The sequence below is a fragment of the Protopterus annectens genome, chromosome 5.part0 (genome assembly GCF_019279795.1).
Source record: "Protopterus annectens isolate FY-2018-M chromosome 5.part0, PAN1.0, whole genome shotgun sequence".
Classification (NCBI taxonomy): domain Eukaryota; kingdom Metazoa; phylum Chordata; order Ceratodontiformes; family Protopteridae; genus Protopterus; species Protopterus annectens.
The window spans coordinates 1,288,169,852-1,288,193,197 of NC_056735.1; positions in this window are offsets into that span (position 1 = coordinate 1,288,169,852).

Below are 23,346 nucleotides of genomic sequence, written 5' to 3' on the forward strand. Positions count from 1 at the left end.
CTATATGCTCCCCACAGGACCTGGCCCTGCATGAGTTGGGCCTCATGATTGTGGACAAGGAGCCAAACCATATATTTGGACTCCTCAACACCCCACCTCTGTGCTTGAAAGCAACCACCCTCACCTACACCTGACATTCTGGCTGCAAGTTAGTTCTGTAATCAGTTATGCTGTGTATTCCCGCCTATGGGGCTTATATATGCCGTTTTTCCCGCACTTATCTGTGATTGGCCATTTTGGAATTGTATCAGCTTCACAAAACCTGCTTTGTCATGCTCCTCTTTCTATTCATTCCTATATATTTGCTATTACTGCATTTCTAAGTGCAGCTGTCATGGCTTAGTGGTTCAGTACCTTGACTATGGTGCATGGTATCCTGGGTTCGAATCTGACCACTGCTTTTTATATTTTATGACTGTCTACACAGGCTAGGATGTGTGTCTGTGTAAAGGCAGTTTTGTTACAGCTTGCTCAACGTTGCCCATTGGTTAGCTTGTTGGCGCGGTACGCAGCTCCGCGCAAATGGGTTACGCTGGTTTACGCTTCATTTGGCTGTCAGCACGCATATTACACTCAGCTCAGCTAGGGGCACACAGTTTCAGCGTGTTAAACCACTGCTCACCTACGGGCACTCATTTTGCACCTGTTAAACCACTGCTCACCTAAGGGCAATCATTTTGCACCTGTTAAACCACTGCTCACCTTCGGGCACTCATTTTACATCTGTTAAACCACTGCTCACCTACGGGCAGATGCACTCAACTTGTTAAACTGTAGCTCAGCTATAGGCACATCTGGCATTTTTTATTATTTTGTTATCTCACATTTCTTCAAAAGAAATGGCCCATTTCATTACATTTTACATAAAATATAATTTTATATGTGTACATATATGTCAGGGACTTGTTTCGTGCTTATTTCACTAAAGATAAAAATTGATGTTGTGGGGGCTCAAACCATAACTGCCTGCTCTTCAGCCAATGTCTCTACCGCTACGCTATTGCTTTTTGGCTTACTTTGCATATTTAGTTCTTATATGCTTTTCCACTGACTGCTAACTGTGGCTAAGCGCGGGCATGCCAGCAAACGAAGCCTTACTCACGGGCAAACATCTTTACAATTTAAAAAATATATAACATGTTCATTTATATATTTTATGTTCATAGTCTGTGGGGGCATGTGTTGTGTTGTGTTTATTCACATTTCCATGGACTCTGTCATGGGTGTTTACTTTCGGGACTTTTATTCTTCTGGGGGCGTGTCCGTTTGCAGGGCTCGGCCTACGGACACACCCCCTACTGTCTTCCACGGACCGTGTAAGCCTTAGGTATGATTCAGCATGCCCTCATGCATATGCATGACATGCTGACGTCACACCGTTTAACTGCAGCCTCCGTGTAAGCCTTGTAACTCTTACACGGAGGCTTCGTGAATCCTGCCCCAAGTCTTTTCAATGTATGTGGGAGTAGCAACATGTGTATAATGTTAGAAAATATAATTTCTAAAGTAATATACAAATGCCTTTAGTTATGATATAATGCCAAGCATATTAAAGCTATGCCCTCGACTTAAATTTAATTCTATACCTTAATAGTAGAGATATATGCATTCCATACAAAAAAGGAAAGAATGGGAATTTACAGACATTCAATGAAATGCCTGTCCAAACCTGCATTTGCTACCTATCTGAAACAGTGCCTAAAATATTTCTTGATGTTTCATAGTAAAAGTATTCTGAAATATAGTTGGGCACTGTGCATTTAATGGCAACACTGTATGCATTTAAATAAAAATAAAATAAAAGTACCGAGCCTGCAAGGCTTAAAATAAAACCAGTTTTTAATACACAAGAGAACAAGGTAAAACAAAGTAAGCACTTTCACGGTTCTCACACCACTTCTTCAGACCACTCCTGTGTCAATAGCAACCTTGTACAACTTTTCAATCAACTTGATCTACAGCTAGATTAGTGGGAGTATAAATAATCATTTCTGTAAAATTCCACTCATTAAGTGAGTTTTTATTAACTAACTTGTTCTTATGCGATGTCTTCATAGATTCATATGTTCATATGTGATTACTAGGCTAACGACCACAAGCGATGTTTTCAATGCTAGCCATGCTTCCCAATTTTCCCATTTTGTTTTTAACACTAAACACATATATGTTTCCCCCCACTTATTTCTATCATGCCATATATTTAAAAAATCTGAGAGAAATGCATGAAAAAGTGTGGACATTATAAATTTTGCAAATGCATTTATGATGGTATTTTGTGGTGGTTTCTGGCTATCCATGAGTCATTGGCTGTCAGGAGATTTTGACCAGGTGTTCTGCCTCACCTTATGCCTTTTCTGTGACTGTTTTTATGCTGGTAAAATGGAACATATAAAAGTTATTTCACAGGGTATGTGAACATCCCTATGAGATATGTAAAAATGACCCTCATAACGCACTTGGCAAACAAGCTCTTTCTTGTACAGATTATTTCTTTCCATTTCTCATAAACAAGAAAAGGATATTTGCAATTGATAGGAAGGCTGTTTGGAATACAAGGAATTGTTGTGGTGATTACAGCTAAACGCTTATGAACCATTAAGTCTTAATGAAAATATTTCAATTGCAAGTATTTTAAAATCACCTCGTATTCTTTTTGCTGTTTAATGTCTGCTTTTGATTTAAGTTCTGAAGAACTCCATTATTTATGCTGGACAAAAGCACTTACTTTTTGAAATAAAATAATATAACAATATAATAATATAATAATTTCTGTGTCTTGGAATTATTGATGTACAACATTTGTTGGCTTAACTGACTTTTGCTTTTCCCACCTAGATTTTTGCACCTGCCTAATTGTTTTTTTTTTCTTCTCTTTAGAAATGTCTGAAATCTCATCAAAGTGAGGTATAGCCATTTAGGGTGCCTCATATCCTTAACTCTCTCCAGTATTTCTCTACCAGTCACATTCTGTTGGCTCCACTTAATGATTACTGAATTATTTCTCCTCAAATACTATGTTTGCTCTTATCATTCCAATATTTTCAACAAGAGAACCATCAGATCCTCTATACCTTCAGTTCTTCAGCACGTGCTGAATTAAGGGTACTTGTCTCTCTTGTTAGTATCAGCTCAGTAATAAAAACTGGGAAACATGCCATTGTAGAACAATTTTATTAATATTTACTTACAATAGAGGTCTGAATGTCTGGTTGAATGTATCATTAAAATTACTTTGCAAAAATTACATTAAGGCATTTCTTTGTCTCATTTTCTCATATATACTGTTTTTATTAATGGATAGTAATGTAAATCTTGCTTAGATTGTGAATGATGTAAAGGTAATACAGGGGCATATTATTTTCTTTCACAAAAGGTTTGAACAGCAGCATTTGCTCAGTGGATGGTTCTCAGTACTATAGACTGTCTAACTTAGAAAATCAAGCAGATGAATTTTAACATTGTGTTAAGTCAATAATACTAACAATAGAAATAAGCTGAGTGACATATTCATTGGTGCACTAGATCCCATATGAAAAGGAAACCTAACTACTTTCTTAATAACTGTGCTCAAATGTTTTTGCAATAATTATGTCTTGACAAGAAAGCTTGATCATGCCTATTGAACATTAATGTGAAAACCAACAATAGAAACTCAGAGTCCAAGGACATGGATTATCTGTGATAATGTACTGCAGAGCTACATCAAAAATTTTCTTATGCCAGCTGTCTCATATCTGTACACAGACACAGAACAACCGTTAACCAAAAGCATAGTATGGTTAACCAAAAATACTCCTCATGTTTGACTGCTATATACACCCTTACTGAAGAAGATGTACATTGGCCTTTTCTCTTTTGAGTAACTCCTATAATATCTATTGCAATTTAGTTTCTTTCCAATGTTTTTATGTAGTGTTATTCATACTTAAATAGCTATGGTTGTTTTTCATCTCAAAGTTTTAATAGATGTATTGTAGCAATTATGCTAGTGAAGCAATTTAAGGTAAGGCTATTTGAATCACACTTGTATCACAATGCACAACAGCCCTGGACTGTACAAAAAGGATTGTGCCTGACAATGCACATGCATAAATGACAATGAAGTGCAATGCACGTGTGGACTGGTCCATGCCCACTGTGGCACTACAGGCTTCTCAAGCAGTCCTGACATCCCTAACAAACACAAATCCAAAATTGAAAGCTCTATCAGGATAATCCAGCATTCTTATTACATAATCAAAAGCAACAACAACAAAAACGTGACTTTGGTAAATACAGAGTTTCTTTAATATATACATTTAAAACAATTACTTTCCATAATAAAAAAAAAGCTTTTGCAATGACCCTTCTTCAGGTTAATACATAAAACAGTGACTACAACAAATGAATGCTAACTAGAGCAGTCACATGATATGAAATTTATTAATTAAAAGCAAACATTTTTAAAATAAGTTTAATACCTACCATTTCATTAACTCCTGTAAGCATACTTCTCAACTTCTTAGAATAAGAAATCTGGACAAAGCCAATTTTAAAATATTGCTCTTACAAACATAGAAAGTTGATAGAATAATAAGTTTTGTATTGACATACATTTTCTGAAGATATGAAGTCTGCAACTCAAATATCTGTCGTTTTCTGACTCCATTCCTCAATGATTTGCCACAAATTTATGAGAAACAGACCAAAAATATGAAGGAAAAATGTAGACATTCTGTTAAAATCTGTACAATTGAGAGGTTTGCCTGTAAAGACATTAGTTCTATTGCAGTGCTAATATTCCCTCTTATAATACATTTACTGACAACTTTCAGTACTGCAAAAACAAACTGATACCTTTATTTTTAATATGTTTGCATAAATTAGTCTCTATAGACCTCCTAATGTCAGACATGTGATCACTTTTTCTTTCTTTTAATTTTCGGTTTGTTTTTCCTACATAGAATGCAGGACTTCTCTTGTAGCTAAGTAAACCACATTCCTTGAAAACAGGCAGTATACACCATTACTTGCTATATTATCATGTATTTTCATATATGAACTCATATCATATAGTAGTGGTAAAATACTATCATTATAAAAATCCTTATCCCTTATGACAACTCCTCCATCTTTTCCACTGTTTTAATAACAATGTCAATATTTTCTATTAAAGAATATACCGCTGTTCTTCCCACAAGAGTTAAATTGTAGAATGAATGTGTGATTTTGTTATCCTTAAATAATTCAATAGATTTCTTTTGCAGACTTTGTAAAGTTTGTGCAAACAGTCTCAATTCTGTCAAGCAGTCATTTAGATCATGATTAGCTGCCAGCACAAATGTAATTCCTTTATTCAGAACAATTATTTCAGCTTGAGTTAGTATATATTTAGATAGTTTGAAGACAATACTCTGTTCATCTATCTTCTTTGTTTTCGGACTTGTTCCTGGTCTTTGGGCCTACATATTCCCAGTTTCCTCCTCTTCCACCTTCTCCATATAGATTTTTCCTCTGCCCCTCTGTTATCTCATTGGTAAGGTTGCTTCTAGAGTGATAGGGAGGAATTCTAAATGGTCCAGGGCAGAGACCAAATGTACATCTATATGTGCCCCATCATTGTTAAAATTGTACTTGAAAGTCATTTTTCTGTCTCAGATGTATCTATGAACATACTGGTAGGCCTTCTCCTTTCCTCCAGGCCAGGAAAATCCATGACCTTTTTTAAAGTCATAGGCATTCCTTTGTAGCTTTCTTTTTCTTTGTTGAAATAAGCCATTGTTTATAAACAAGAACATGATCTAGCATATAAAAAAGTTCCTTTAAAAATGGTTGTACCTGTGGATGCACTGTTATCTATTGTTCTGAGTTAGCTATGTCATCTTTCAGCTTTAATTCCACGGGTCCAAAAATCATTCATTAATTTCATATGTCCAATACTGAACATAATGTTCAGCAACTGCCATCTTCATAAAAGTTCTAGAAGTAATTTTCCATTTAAGAATATGTAACCCCCTTGTTAGTACAACTATAATCATGAAAATGGGGTTATTTTAGGTATTTACATTTAGGCCAGTGTGTCTTTTACCCCCCCCCCCCAAACCCATCCTGGCACACCTGTCATTAACCCTTGGTTATATGATAGCATCAAACTCTGGTGCACCGTCCTTCTGCCTGATCATGTGCTTCTTGTGAGACATGTAAAGTACATCAGTGTAAATCTCCTACCATTTTCTTCTTCTAGATTGTAACATGTGCAGTGGCCATGGCTTAGGAGGGTCCTGAATGTGGAAGAGTTCCCATGTAGTGGAGGACAGAGACAAAAATATCTCTGCACTTCCTACCTAGGTACCATTGACAATACCTGCTGGGAAGATCTTATATGCATCCTCAGTACAAAGTAGATGCCTGCCACTGCTTTGCCAGGGTGGTGGGTGGTGCCCATCCTGGTGAGTACTGCCAATATAGATTAAGCAACACAAACAGGCAGCACTGTGACCTCCTTAGCTAATGGGAAGTTGAGGTTAGAGAAAGCCAACCAAAGATTTATGCTAGGTATTACTGACTGAGATTACTTGTTAGTATTTAGGCAGCAATTTCAGTAGTGTGCAGTACATGTGAATCATGGACATCTATGCTTTTCTGTTTTCAGCTCATGAGAAATAGTATACATACTTAGATATTATAATTCAATGCTACAAAACAGTTGCCTCATCAGATATTTTATCAATAAATTATTGTTATCTTTAAAGTTTTGAATGTCAAGTACCTAATCAAGGCATTTAAAAATATTTCAAATAGGCCTTTCACATTAGTTGAAAATCTATACTTAATAAAATATCCTACAGTTCACTGGAATAAATTTCAGTCCCAATAATGAAATAGATAATTCATAATATAATGGATGTGTTCCTGAAATATTTGCCACCTTAAAGTATTTTTTATCAAGTACATTAGGAAAAGAGTTAAATTAGATGGCAAGTGAATGGTATAATTAATATATGAAGCAAGCAGTACCTAATTATGATTTAAAGCATTTATATTGTCTGTCTCACTGAAAAGCATTCTTCTGGAGTTTCAATCCAAATAATTTAAAATCCACATCTGGAGCCTGCTATGTACTCCAGGAGCTGATATCCAAAATGTTCTCATTCTTTTCCGAGTGATGAATGCCTGAAGTCTCCATGCTACTGTTGCTGGAATACTGGTCACTTCCAATGGTGTCTGCTGCTAATGCATTGTGATCTGTAGCCTCTAATGTGCCCCCTCCCTCACCTCCTATTACAGCACTTTATAAACTTTTACAATAATTTTCCAAATCAAGTTAAAGTTTCTGTTTTCAATGAAAAAGTAGTCCTTTTCATCAGCAATGATTCATTTGCTTTTTTATTTGTTAGAAATTAGCAATATTCATATTTTTCAACAGTCTATTTAGGTCTAGTGTCATTATATAATAGAAAAGAATTTTCCCTTCTTCTATTCCACTAAAAGTATTTCTTCTTTGTTTATAAAGTTCTTCTTTTTCTTTCAGCTGCTCCTGTTAGGTGTCACCACAGCAGATCATCTGTTTCCATTTCCTCCTGTCCTCTGCATCTTGCTCTGTCACACCAACCACCTGCATGTCCTTTCTCACCACATCCATAAACCTTATCGTATGCCTTCCCCTTTTCCTCTTACCTGACAGCTCCATCCTTAGCATCCTTCTCCCAGTATACCAAGCATCCCTCCTCAGCACATGTCCATGCCAATGCAATTCTCACCTCTCTGACTTTGTCTCCAAACCGTCCAATCTGAGCTGACCCTCTAATATACTCATTTCTGATCCTGTCCATCCTCATCACACCCGATGCAAATCTTAACATCTTTAATGTGCTAGGTAGTGAAGAAAGTGTACATAGCACAACCAAAGAACAACAGCAGGCCAAGATACACATACAAGGGTAGGAAAAATGTAAGGGGCAGACAGAGAATAGAGAAGAGGTCATTGAGAAAGGTTCACATGGAATAGGGGCATCTGGGATAGCACATAGTAAGGCAAAATAAAAAGTGGGAGCTACAGCCATGAAAGGGGGACTAAGGAGAGGAAAATCAATGCAGAAATATATATACGGACAGCACTGACAAACATTGATGATAAGGAGCCAGGGGGGTCCTGTAGGAAGTAAAACTACAAGGTGAGAAAATCCAAGTGGGCAAGGAGGAAGACTTATTCAGATAACTGGGGCAGAAAGACAGAAATAAACAGAGCAGTAAAGATGGTTTGTACAAAAGGAGAGAAGAGATGGAAACAGAGCAGGTGTAGCACAGGCCAATGATGAGGAAGGATGGTAGAACTACACTAAGGTGAGGTCAGAGATAGAAAGGCTAGGGGCATGATGCAATAACAGATGAAGACTAAGGCTGATGTAACACAGAGTAAGTGATTTGGATGACTGAAGTCATAGGGCCTGAAATGAGATGAGATGCTTTAAGAACTGGTTAGAGGATGTTGGAGACTTGACAAAGATGCTAGCTCTGTACCTTGGACAGTTTCTGCTTTATTTCAGAAAAAGTACACATACCTTTTCAATTTATGTGCAAAGTTACAGAGCAAAATGTAGCACCCATGTAACATTTCATCTTCTAGGTCATCGTCCTTGGGTATGAAATAGTTAAGCATTTTTACCGTTCATTCCCTTCCTAATCACATTACTATGATCATGCAGTAAGAATGGTGTGGTCATTTATAAAATGTGCACAATGTTGGTAATCTATACTTATGAATTTTACTGCAGCACAAAACTGAAAGTAACCCTTCTGTTTTTAAATCTATCTCATTTTATATCTGACATATACATGAAAAAATGGTGTTTTGAGTATGTGTTTACTTACTGTGTGAGTAAACAGGCTTTGTAACTTTGCAGTGCTGTCAGGCCACTTCTCATGAAGATTGTGCCTAGCAAATCTTCCTGGCTAATATGAAGGGCAGTCATAGATTCCTGCTTGTTGCAATTAAAGTTGCTTTGATTTCTAAACTTTAACATAAGTAGCTTGACCATTACTTTCTTGAGCCACACTGATTAGTGTGTTTTTATATTTGCTTTGTCCTTAATTAAGCACAAACCTTACTGTAACTGAGGCAGTCCAAATGATAGCTGAGCATTTTGTGGCATGAAATAAAGTATGCAATTTTACCACTGTACTGATGGATACATCATTCAAACTTTGTAGTAAATGGGTAGAAATCAAGCAAGTAAACCTGAGAAGGCACAATTCCAGTCCAAGTGGGCTTGGTCACAGTAAAAAAATATTTACTGAGAAAGAAAACACTGAAAACACTGAAAACGGCAAAGCCATGCTCCAGGAAATAGGAATTGGATCCTTTTTTACTTAATGTTCTATTTCCTGGAGTGTAGTTTCAGTACGTCCACTGTTTTGATTCTCAGAACACACGCAAGTCACAAGTTATTTTTGGAAGTTATCTAATATGGTACTCTAAGATCTGACAGTTATATGCCAAACACCATTCTTTTAAAAACTGATGACAGTGACACACCAAACCAACAAATTTCTCTACAAGGGAACCTTTGATCACTCTACAAACATTTTTAAACACTCTAAAACTACTTGTAAATTATAACAGCATGCTTTTTTGCTGAACGTATTGTACCAGAGATTACACAGGTGAGCATCGTTAAGGCAGTTAAAAAATCTGATCAACATGCAGACAAAATTCATGTCATGTCATGTCTATTGTTAGTGTGGACCACATCCTGCTGGGGTTTATATCTTAACAAATTTAAATATAGGTCATAATCTTGACAAGGCTGGATGCTTTTTTTCTTGAGTTTTTAAAAGTAAGCATTTCACACACAGGCTACACAATATACAGCAACATCTAAATATAGATGAAAAGCTTTCTAGCTAAAAAGGCATCTTTTCTGAACTCTTGCATGCTATTATGATTTATAAACATTTGAGCAACAGTAAGCAGGAAGAAAGCAGTCATCACGAGTTTGTGTGTGCATGTGTTTAGACAGCACAAAGTATTGTTTCCTGGCAAGACTAAACAAACATGCTTTGCAGTACAGACTGAAGTGGAGTTACTGGTATTTCACAGTGAATGGAAATGTTAGATGATATAACAAAGTATTTTGTTACTGCTTTGGACAGATCCTTTATACCTTGACAAGATATACAGGAGAAGTGCCAGAAAACCATAACATGCTCAAGTTAGACAATGGCTAGGGATGGGCACAGTGGATCAGTTAGTATTGTCATTCCACATGCAGAAATGTCATCTTTAAGTTTAGATGCAAAAAGAGCAAAATGCATACAGTGATTGGATAACTTGGGTGACCCACAAAGTTATTTTTTTTTAGTAAACATCTTTATTAAATTATCACATATGACATAGGTAATACTTACATTTGTATAAATGAAAAACAAACATTGACACCGCTTTAGTTCCAAACATTATACATCACAAACACCACTGAAACAACTGTAGTTGCAAACATTAAATATCACTCGTAATCTATGTAGTCATTGTCAGTTAAGCATTAGAAAGCTCATTGAAATCCTGCCTCTTAAACCTCGTTCCTTCTCTGCATATATTGTTCCCGCAATTCCCATGGTTTTCCTGTGTAGTTTGCTTCATTCCTTTTCTAAAGATCCCAATTCCACTTGTTTTATCTCTGTTACTATATTCACTACTTCTAGTAAAGTTGGTCTAGACTTTGATTTCCATTTTCTAACAATTGCTTTTTTGGCAGCCACCAGAATTAGACTCAGCAAGTCTTTACTATGTCTAGGCAATTCTGATTCTGCATCATAGCTCAAAAAACATCATCTGTCCAGTCAATCCATTCCGCTCACCCATCATCTTCGACAAAGCAGTTCACAAGGAATACCTAAAGTCAGCCAACTCATTACACTCCCAAAAAATATGTTCCTAGCCATCTCTTTCTTGCCCATCTTTTGCAACAAAATGCAAGACTTCTTTCTAACCACATACATTTTAAAAAGGAATCAATACTACATACTTATTCACTGACTGATTGTGGACTACATGGTATATTATACAGTAAGTTGCTTACTTAAACCTATACTAATAAAAATGTGCAGTTGTATAAAAAATTATGAAGAGTGCATTTTGTGCAAATGGATCTGAATCAGTGTTACATGAGGTGAGCATCTGTCATTAATAGACACGCTGAAAAAAAAATAATTTGGTTAATACTTGCATTCTTTTGTAACATAAATCCCCATTCAGCACTCTGTTTTCATATAGTCAAGTCATGTTAAAGTATGCATTACTTTCTGTAGCCCTGCTCCATAACTGTGTCATCAAAGTGACCACTGTGATGATGCAATTTCAGAAAGTATTGTGGCTTGCATGCTGCAAACATCAAAACATGCCACTTGTTTCAATTAGGTTTCCTTTAAAAATGAAAAAGAAGTGCAAATTGATTTCAGGCATTCTACAAACAGAATGCATTACTGACTCTGAGATCATGTTCTCCGGCAGTTAGTCCACCATGCAATTTCTTTGCTCATGATATTTTAAACTAATATAGAAGGGGTAGTGGTGTCACAGAAGTAGAAGAGTGGGTATGTTACAATGACAGAACATTGCAGATGAGCAAACAAGGGTGACTCAGCATGGCTGTGTGATATAACTTTGCAGTACAATTAGCCAGGCTGTGAAGACAGTGGACTTGCAAACAGTGAAGCATTATCATATTAGCATAATAGGAATAATGGCCAACAGCAATAGTGAGCGATTCACATGGGTGTTTGGGTAGAGGTCTTTCAGGAGGACCACAGATGCAAGTAAAGGAGGGCATCAAATGTGAAGTTATATAGAGGGTACAACATTAGCCTATCATCCTAGGATAAGTCTGGGAGAGAGGTGTAGGGTGAGATGAAGAGGGTTATACTCCTGTAGTGATCTGTATCTGTCAGAAGGAGACTGGAAGATTCCAACCTCCTGCAGGAGAAACAGCAAGAGATAAATGAGGTCTTTGACCAAACGTGCTTAATCAACTTATACAGAGTTGGTCTGGTAGTGCAGATGCTTAAGGCTGTGAGCTGCTAACAAGTCTCATCCTGCAACCAAGGGTACTGGATTTCATTCCTTCCAACTCTATTTGTCTACTGTGTGACTCTGAGTTACTTAAACAGTCAGTGCTCCTGGGTCATCACTGAAAACAGACAATTTTGTCCAGTGGGCTTACCCAGTTAACAAAAACTTAAGGTCAGAACCAAGATGAAATGTGTCAGGAATGTCCAAGTGAAGTGCCAAGTAGCTTTCGCTTTTTTGTTAAAAAGAACAGTGAATAATACATCTGCAATGTGGTTGTACAATATCTCCAGAACTATAATACAGCAAAATTTATGTCCACTGTACCTTATCTCGTTTACAGTGTAAGTCAGAGTTTATTTAAATTATTGGATAAAAAAAGCTAAGATATAAAAAGCAAAGTTGTAAGCAAGAAAAGGCACCTATATTAAAGGTAGTTGACAAGCACAGGAGACTAAGAAAAATACATAAGAGAAGAAATAGTGGATTAACTTTAGGAAACACTTTCGGTCGGAAGAAGGATAGAGCATGGTAAATAAAAGAGGGGTAAATATTTTGATAATTGCAATTCATTATCAATGAATATTAACTACTTAAGAATAGTTCTTCTTTACTTATGTATCAGATAACTTAAAGAAACAAACATCAACAGACATCTTCTAGAATTGTTTTTCAGAGAATGCATCAGGCCTGGCAAGCCGGTACATAAAAATCAACTGCCAATCATTAGCGGACCGGAGTTCCGCTGTGGCGACCCCTAACCGGGAAAAGCCGAAAGACACAAACAAACAAACAGGAAGAGGTCTGGTGTTCCACTCCAGAATTAAAAGTCTCCTAAAAGCCATATCAGCCATTTGAAATGACATTTTTTGACAAGAGGAGATGTTCAATTTCCCCATATATTCTGTCACTAACATATCTGTATAAAATGGTAGTAATATTTATAATACTCACAATATGATCACTTTTGCACAGATTCATCAAATCTGTTCTTGGGAATATGTCAACAACAACAACATTTTATGTCAGCTTCTGTCATACCACCAAAAAACAAGTAATCTCCATGGTATCCCCGAAGTCTCAAAACAACCCATTAAAGTGTAGTGGGTCTAAAAACAAAACAGTGTAAGAAACTTCTCTGTGTGGAAGATTTTCAGTCCATATATTTCTAGTTAATCACTGTATATTAATCAGATCAGACAAGAGTAGTAGAAATAGCGAACGTAAACTCGTCAAGTCAAAAAGTAATAATAGAAAATATATAATTCTACAGCATTACTAAGTATTCGAAAGTAATCCAAGCAAGGCAGGCAGTCTGTTTCCAGTCGAAAATCCTTTATTAAGTACACAGACAAGCGATCCAAGTAAAACAAAAATAGAGTAATAATTTCCTCACAAGCTTTCTAAATATATATATACTTTTTATCAGGCATAGGAGTGGTTTATTGTGCTGTAAAACAAAGTGTTATTGGTACACATGTTAAATTCAGATCCCTTCCCCCATCAGTGTGACATTCAAGCTGGTCCTGCCCTACCTAGTAGCTGTCATAATAATATATAGCCCTAATGTACTTTAATGGTACATCTTATTTAACCAAATTATTAAGTCTGTGATTTTATACAAGGCAATATACCACATGGCTGGAAATATATCAACCTTAGTTCATTTTGCGATCAAAAATTATATATAAATATATACATATACATTTTGCATGTAAAAATCAGTTTCTATTTTCATAACCTATTGTTAACAAAGATTGCTTTCGTCCTTGACTTCTTCAGGTCTGTGTACAAGAACCCTAAAAACCTATATAATTGTATAATTAGTTAGTATTGTTATTACCATCATTTTGAATAAAGTGGAAAAAAGAACCACAAAAAATAAAAAAATATATGTATGATGATGGAAACAAAATATACACTTAAATATGTATGATGATGGAAACAAAATATACACTTAAATTTCAAATGATTTAAAATGGTATTTAAAACCAATTTGTAGAAAAAAATAAAATACAATTAGTCATGTAAACAATGTGGCAATTTTCTAAGTTCCAGTGCACTTTTAATTGAACAGTAGTAATTTAGTCCAGGCTTTCAAAAAGAGTTCAGCTTTAATTGCCACATGAGTTCCTGTTTCTCCAGAATATTCGGGATGTCTCCTTCAAGATCACCCATGTTTATGTGATCCAGGATCTGGAACTTAAAACCTGTGTGTCTTTTATGAAGAGAAAGGTGTTTGGCTAGTGCATTATTTTTACATCCAGAGCGGATTTCTGACAGATGACATGAAATCCTTCGCTTGAGTTTATTTACAGTCTTGCCCACATAGAATGCATCACATTCATTGCACTGTGCCCTGTAAATTACTTTTTTAGTGTTACAGTCACCCCCTGCACTGGTTTTAATGATCTTCTTTAAATAAGGGAAATAAAAACTATCACCTTGCTGTATAAATATACAAAATGTACAATTAGTTTCACATCTTTTAGTGCTTTTCTCACATGGTCTAGGTTTAAATTCAACAGAACTTCTAATATTCCTGGCCTTCCTATAAACAAACGATGGGGCTTCACCTAAGATGTTAATCAGAAAAGGGTTTCCTGTGACAATGTCCCAGTTTTCTTCAATAATATTTTTGATACTGTGATAATCCAAAGTGTATGTCAGGATGCAGCTATTTTTGCATTTGTTATTCTCTGTGGGATTACTTAACATTTTTCTACTGGGGAGGTTGAGTGAAGGTGCTTCAGTCCTTTTCAGTTCTATAATGGGTTCCAGGATGTTTTTTAACATCTGACTTTCATAGCCTCTCACTAGAAAATCATTCTCTAAGTTGTTCAGGTTTCTCAAAAATGGTTCCATCTCTGTGGTAATTCGAGCTAATCTATAGCCTTGGGATTTCACTACATTATACATGGTTTTTGTAGGATGTAGACTTTTACTGTGGAGTTGGTTTTCTGAATAGATCAGTGGTGATTCTGTTATTGTTGATGTCCTTGGAAATCTGCATATCTAAGAAAGTAGTTGAAGTACAGCTATGGGAAGTGGTAAACTTCAGGAAGGGGGTTGTTTGATTGAGGTAAGTGATAAAATCTCCAAGCTGCAAGGTGTCACCTTCCCACACAATAAAGACATCATCAATAAAACATAAATAGCATGTGATATGCTGCATGTAGTCTGTGTTGTTTAACACAAAGTCCTCCTCCCATTTGCCCAGGGCTATGTTAGCTATGCTGGGAGCCATGGCAGCCCCCATTGCTATACCAGTTTTTTGTTTGTAGTGTTTGCCATTGAAAGTAAAGAAATTGAAGTCCAGTGCAAGATTAATGAGCTTGCTTAACTTTTGCAGTTGTGCCTGTGTACTCTGATTATGTTTCTTAAAAGACTTCATAGCTGCTGTTATACAGTAATTGTGAGGGAGCACTGTGTACAAGGATTCCACATCAATAGTTACCAAAATACTGTCAAATTCCACTGTAATGTTTTTTATTTTCCTCAAAAAATCCATTGAATCTCTTATGTATGACTTATTCTTTTCTGCTAGAGGTTTCAGCAAGTAATCAAGATAAATGGCTGTGGCTTCAGTAAGGGAACCTCCACTTGCTACCACCGGTCTATAAGGTGGGTCTTCTCTGTTCTTGTGTGGCTTTGGTATTCCAAAAAAGTAAGGTAAACGTGGGCATGGGCTCCATAAATAATTATAAAGATTTTCAGTGATAAGCTTTTCTTCCCATAATGTGGTGAGATTAGAGTTCCATAAATCATATGCTCTTTTTATGTCAACCATGGTAAGTATGTGGAATCCTTGTACACAGTGCTCCCTCACAATTACTGTATAACAGCAGCTATGGAGTCTTTTAAGAAACATAATCAGGGTACACAGGCACAACTGCAAAAGTTAAGCAAGCTCATTAATCTTGTACTGGACTTCAATTTCTTTACTTTCAATGGCAAACACTACAAACAAAAAACTGGTATAGCAATGGGGGCTGCCATGGCTCCCAGCATAGCTAACATAGCCCTGGGCAAATGGGAGGAGGACTTTGTGTTAAACAACACAGACTACATGCAGCATATCACATGCTATTTACGCTTTATTGACGATGTCTTTATTGTGTGGGAAGGTGACACCTTGCAGCTTGGAGATTTTATCACTTACCTCAATCAAACAACCCCTTCCTGAAGTTTACCTCTTCCCATAGCTGTACTTCAACCACTTTCTTAGATATGCAGATTTCCAAGGACATCAACAATAACAGAATCACCACTGATCTATTCAGAAAACCAACGAGGGTTAACTTATTACTCCACAGTAAAAGTCTACATCCTACAAAAACCAAGTATAATGTAGTGAAATCCCAAGGCTATAGATTAACTCGAATTACCACAGAGATGGAACCATTTTTGAGAAACCTGAACAACTTAGAGAATGATTTTCTAGTGAGAGGCTATGAAAGTCAGATGTTAAAAAACATCCTGGAACCCATTATAGAACTGAAAAAGACTGAAGCACCTTCACTCAACCTCCCCAGTAGGAAAATGTTAAGTAATCCCACAGAGAATAACAAATGCAAAAATAGCTGCATCCTGACATACACTTTGGATTATCACAGTATCAAAAATATTATTGAAGAAAACTGGGACATTGTCACAGGAAACCCTTTTCTGATTAACATCTTAGGTGAAGCCCCATCGTTTGTTTATAGGAAGGCCAGGAATATTAGAAGTTTTGTTGAATTTAAATCTATACCATGTCAGAAAAGCACTAAAAGATGTGAAACTAATTGTACATTTTGTATATTTATACAGCAAGGTGATAGTTTTTATTTCCCTTATTTAAAGAAGATCATTAAAACCAGTGCAGGGGGTGACTGTAACACTAAAAAAGTAATTTACAGGGCACAGTGCAATGAATGTGATGCATTCTATGTGGGCAAGATTGTAAATAAACTCAAGCGAAGGATTTCATGTCATCTGTCAGAAATCCGCTCTGGATGTAAAAATAATGAACTAGTAAAACACCTTTCTCTTTATAAAAGACACACAGGTTTTAAGTTCCAGATCCTGTATCACATAGACATGGGTGATCTTGAAGGAGACATCCCGAATATTCTGGAGAAACAGGAACTCATGTGGCAATTAAAGCTGAACTCTTTTGGAAAGCCTTGGCTAAACTACTACTGTTCAATTAAAAGTGCACTGGAACTTAGAAAATTGCCACATTGTTTACATGACTAATTGTATTTTATTTTATTTTTTTCTACAAATTGGTTTTAAATACCATTTTAAATCATTTGAAATTTAAGTGTATATTTTGTTTCCATCATCATACATATATTTTTTTATTTTTTTGTGGTTCTTTTTTCCACTTTATTCAAAATGATGGTAATAACAATACTAACTAATTATACAATTATATAGGTTTTTAAGGTTCTTGTACACAGACCTGAAGAAGTCTAGAAGGACGAAAGCGATCTTTGTTAACAATAGGTTATGAAAATAGAAACTGATATTTACATGCAAAATGTATATGTATATATTTATATATAATTTTTGATTGCAAAATGAACTAAGGTTGATATATTTCCAGCCATGTAGTATATTGCCTTGTATAAAATCACAGACTTAATAATTTGGTTAAATAAGATGTACCATTAAAGTACATTAGGGCCATATATTATTATGACAGCTACTAGGTAGGGCAAGACCAGCTCGAATGTCACACTGATGGGGGAAGGGATGTGAATTTAACATGTGTACCAATAACACTTTGTTTTACAGCACAATAAACCACTCCCATGCCTGATAAAAAGTATATATATATTTAGAAAGCTTGTGAGGAAATTATTACTCTATTTTTGTTTTACTTGGATCGCTTGTCTGTGTACTTAATAAAGGATGTTCGACTGGAAACAGACTGCCTGCCTTGCTTGGATTACTTTTGAATACTTTGTAATGCTGTAGAATTATATATTTTCTATTATTACTTTTTGACTTGACGAGTTTACGTTCGCTACTTCTACTACTATTGTCTGATCTGATTAATATACAGTGATTAACTAGAAATATATGGACTGAAAATCTTCCACACAGAGAAGTTTCTTACACTGTTTTCTTCTGTCATACCACAGCACTCAGAAGCAGCCATGAATCTGATCTTATATAACCAAGAATAATTTTAATGAATAACTTGAAGAATATTGTACTGAAATATACTTTGGTGATGCATTATAAATCTTCAGTTGTCCAGCTAGATCCCTATTATTATCCAATAACTTCTTAGTAAGTATCAGTTTCATTACATAAATTATATGATTTTTTTTCAAATTCTTTAATTTTACATTGTGGATACAAATGTAATGTAACCTAAAACATATTTGCAAGATAAATTAGAATGATAGTAGTTTTCCACACAGTAGCTTACACATGCTTAACATTGTCCTCTTGATTTATAAAGAAAGGCTATACATGCCTTGCAAACACATGGTACAGGGTTTGAGTCTCACAAGGGATAATTGGCTAGGCTTAAAATGGTTCGCAAGGGCAGTTAGCCTATTACTAATCTATGAACCTATGAAATGACCCAAAATCCTATAGTCTGTGTAATTAAGTTTGTGATGAATTTGGACAAGGGAATTTGTCTAAGGAGAAACAAACAAATGTAAAGTAAGTTAGGTAACAGAAATTATTGTTTAACTCTTGGATTGCCATAGTTAAAGGAAATATATATATAAATACAATATCACGTGATGGACTGTGGTGAATCAGATACTCTAAAGGTTTTCAATTACTCCCCCCATGCAATTTGCATTATTTGTCCATTAACCTCATAGAATTATGAATGTTGAAGCAATCCTACTTTCATGTAATGTTCAAAATCATGGAAAAGCCAAACTTTTTTGATTTAATAGTCAAGCTTTTATTCCATATGGTGTATAAGGCAGCCACTCTACTATAGAAATTTTACAAAGAGTATTCTAACTCTCTGTATCCAGTCAATAGAGTAAAAAAGATTATATATGACATGGGAGAAATTGCTGATGGAAGTAAATATGCATGCAATGCAGTAATTGAACCTAGGATAAAACAACAAAGATATTTTGATACTTGTAGTCTCTTCTTTACCTTTTTAAGAGTCCTTCCATCATTATTTGCAGGGTTATATGACTGTAGGAAGAATAAGATTTTCCAAAAATCTTTAAAGAATGAACTACATGGATATCATAAAAAAAGCCTTATAGCTACTTGTATTAACTAGCATTCTTACATAACGCATTTATTTATTTTTGTTTGTTTGCATTTGTTAACTGGGGTAGTGCATTGATCCTCAAGAACCTTTTCATCAGGCTCAGCAATTAATAATGAAGCTCATTCTAGGCTCAAAAATTCATAGCACAAGCTTTTAGTCTGGCAATCTGCTGATGATGACTGTATGAAATAAACAAAAAAAAAATCAATATATGCGAAGATAGAATATGTTTGCCTGTTTTTTAAGATAGCTATACAGTAACGTTACTCCTCATTATAGTCAAAGTTAATCCAGCCAAGTACATAGCACCTGAACTTATCAGTACATCAGAACTCCACTTCTTATTTTCAATAATGTCAGCATTCTCCTCTGAAATATGCAGCTGTTGTAAATAGAACAGAATAAAACAGAATATTTTCTCTTTTTCTAAAATAAGATAGTGCTTAATTTACTTTATTTTTATGTTTCATACCATTTAGATTGACTGAGAACATTTCAAGAAGCTTTACCACAATTTTTATACACTTTTAACCAACTGATTTTGTGATGACCACTTATATGTGTACAAAAGGGGATTAAACTAGACTTGATTAAGATGTTCAAAGCAAAGAAATAAGGCAAACAGAAACTAAGCATCAATACTCATATAAAGAAGAACAGCAAAATATATGCACTTACAATTCCTATCCAAGTCTTTTTTATTGAGGATGATTTTTCTTATAGTACACAGCAATCTGTCTATGCTACCATAATGTTTTAATTCTGTTTCTGCTTATGTAACAGAATGGCAAATCACTGTCGACCCTTTCCTTACAGCTATTACAACAGCTGGGAAAGAATAATATTATTATTGCTTTCAAGACAAGGCATTTGTATTTCAGCTACAGACTCATTCCCTGCATCCCCAATTTCCTTAGGGAAACCAGAAAATATAAATTTGATGTCCTTTATGTATTTTATTATCTTCCACCTGCAGACAACAGTAATTCCTCATTTTTCCTGGACAGCATGACCTTTACAAATGCCCATTTTGGGATATCAAATAGTTCTTATCTAATGAGATCTTGCATGCTTCTAACAACTAAAGGAGGTACATACAAGCATTCTTTTGCCTCACTTCTCCATGTCATACTGCTGGTCTTATTATTCTGGTATTCACATAATTCATAAGCTAAGGAGAAGCCCTTATATCAGTTTTGCCTCAGAAACTATAGTATCTGGGCGGCGCAGTGGTGCAGTGGTTAATTCTGTCACCTCACAGCAAGAGGTTCTCCGGTTCGATTCTCAGCTGGGGTGCCTTCTGTGTGGAGTTTGCATGTTCTCCCTGCATTTGCATGGGTTTCCTCCGGGTACTCCGGTTTCCTCCCACATTCTAAAGACATGCTTCTGGAGCATATCTTCCCGGGCCTCCACTGAAAACAGGATCTGTGGAACCTAGTCGGACTTTCCCAGTCAACAAATGTTAAATAAATAAAATTAAAAAAATCTGAATGTGCTTTCAGAATCACAAGTAACTAAAACAACAAAGTTAATGCATTCAATTAGCTAAGGATTTTACCATGTGTCATCTGTTAAACCAATCCCCAAAACTATCCCTAAACGCTTCTTAAAATGGCTTCTCTGCATAAATAAAGCTGTTTATAACAGTTATTCCTCACTGACCCTTCATATTCAGACTAAGTAGCATGGGCAGCCCACACTTCAACTTCACACAGAATCTGAATCTGATAGATCTCTCCAGTTTGTGCTCATGTAGTCTTTTTCCCAAACCCTCCACACACACTTTGCATTAAGCATATGCAGAGAATTATGATCATTCCACTTTGTAGCTTAGAGTGATAAGAATGTAAAATAAAATATAATGTGGAACTTTAGGGGACTGGATTACAGTGAGCTGGTGAAGAAGGTCAGTGATGAGTCAGAGTTTGTCTCCAAAGTGATGATGTAAATAAGCTGTGGGAGATAGCAAAGGGTTGGCTATTCTGGGCTATGCAAAAAGTTTTAAAGGAGAGGCAAAATGAAAATGTCAAAAGGTAAGCAAAGGCCAACGTGACAAAAGACAGGGTATACAAAATGTGGAAGGGTTGACACTATGAAGTGGAAGAGGCACAGTAAAAAGGAGCAAGCAAAAGGGCAAAACATAAAGTCAGGGCAGCAATAAAGACTCAAGAGAGAATACTGTTGGAGAGTCCAATTGCTTTCCTAAAAATCAACAATCTTAATCTTAATCCTCTCTCACATCACTCAACCTGAATCACTCAGAGCCTTTAAATCTGCTCTAAAACAACATTTTCAAAACAACAATCTGCTCCTGTACTATAAACCCCAAGCCACCATAACACTTGTTTCCCTTTTCACATAAAACCTTTATGACCTCAAATACATTCATCATCAAACAGCCATGAAATGTATGTTTCTCCTTTTTGCCTCTTGATTATTGCACTTCTATTTCTATTTTTATGTTTTTTCCTAATTTTATTTTTATTTTATTTCTTATTTTCCAATATCAGCCTCATTTTTATCACAGTCATTATTATACTGTGACAATTTTATTGTATTCACTATCATTATTACAATAAAGCACCTTTCAGTATGTTGTAAATATATGTATCTCTTCTGACAATCATATATTATCATTTTTGTAATATATATGTATGTTTATGCTTTGTAATATAGTGTTTTGTGGAGCTTTTCTCCCCAGGCCTTCACTGAAAATGGGTCACTTGGCCCAGTGGACCTTTCCAGTTAACAAATGTCAATAAATAAATAAATATAACAAGATGGCTTGATGGCAGGAAAGAACTTAGTCAAATCTAATATATTTGTCTATTTGTTTTAGTGGTTCAGAGGTGCAAGATTTCATTCCCTTACCAGTTCCTTCATATTATGCTACAGAATGTGGATGTGCACATGTGTTTCCCACAAGGTACAAAGTAGAGAAACAATACTATGGGGACATTCTATGAAATATCCCAGTTTCATTGCATTCTAGGGGCTACTGGCTGCATCCACATTGCAGTGACAGGAATTCGCAATGTAACATTGGTGGAAGGAGGGAGCTAAGACTGTGGAAAGGAGTGAGTGAGTGAGTGAGTGAGTGGGTGGAAGGAGGGAGCTAAGACTGTGGAAAGGAGTGAGTGAGTGAGTGAGTGAGTGAGTGAGTGAGTGAGTGAGTGAGTGGAAGGAGGGAGCTAAGACTGTGGAAAGGAGTGAGTGAGTGAATGAGTGAGTGAGTGAGTGGGTGGAAGGAGGGAGCTAAGACTGTGGAAAGGAGTGAGTGAGTGAGTGAGTGAGTGAGTGAGTGAGTGAGTGAGTGAGTGAGTGAGTGAGTGAGTGAGTGAGTGAATAAATGACATGGTTGGGTGACTTGGAGGATCTGGATATACTGTGCAGGGAGGGGGTTGTACTTCCCCAGAGAGAGATATCAAGATGTAATGAGCACTTGCTCACTATGGTTATGTGAGACACAGCTCCTGAAAATGTAGTTTGATTGGGGCTGGGGCAAATATTATGGGCCCACAGGTGAGAATGTTGCAAACTGTAGATATCTCAGCTATGAGGGTGTCCTTCCTGAGTAATGGCATGAGCACCAGTACCTGCCAGCAAGGATAACCGTGAACTGTGAGAAAGTGTCTGTCTGGCCATGCCATGTGATTGAGTGCCATTTAGGCTATATCTGTTGTGGAAGGCCATGCCATGCTATCCCAGGATCACCACCTGAGTATAATGGGGATAAGGCAACAGTAGGAAACATTAACCTACTTGTCCTGGAAGGGTGGACAAAGGGACAGTGTCAGCCCTGGCATGTACAGACTTCTGGCTCCACAAGTGGGAGGAAGCATGTAGGTGCCTGTCCATTAGACAAATGAGGGAAACCCCTCACATATTTACTGATGAAGGCTACCCAATGTACCTAACATTTCTGCCATAGCAGTGGTGGTATACATCTCTGCCTGCTTGGCTGTCCAGCACATTAGCTGTGTGATGTCTTTTCTGAGATCTAGTTAAGACAATGAGTGGTAACCATGGCACTAGTAGCCACTGTTCCATT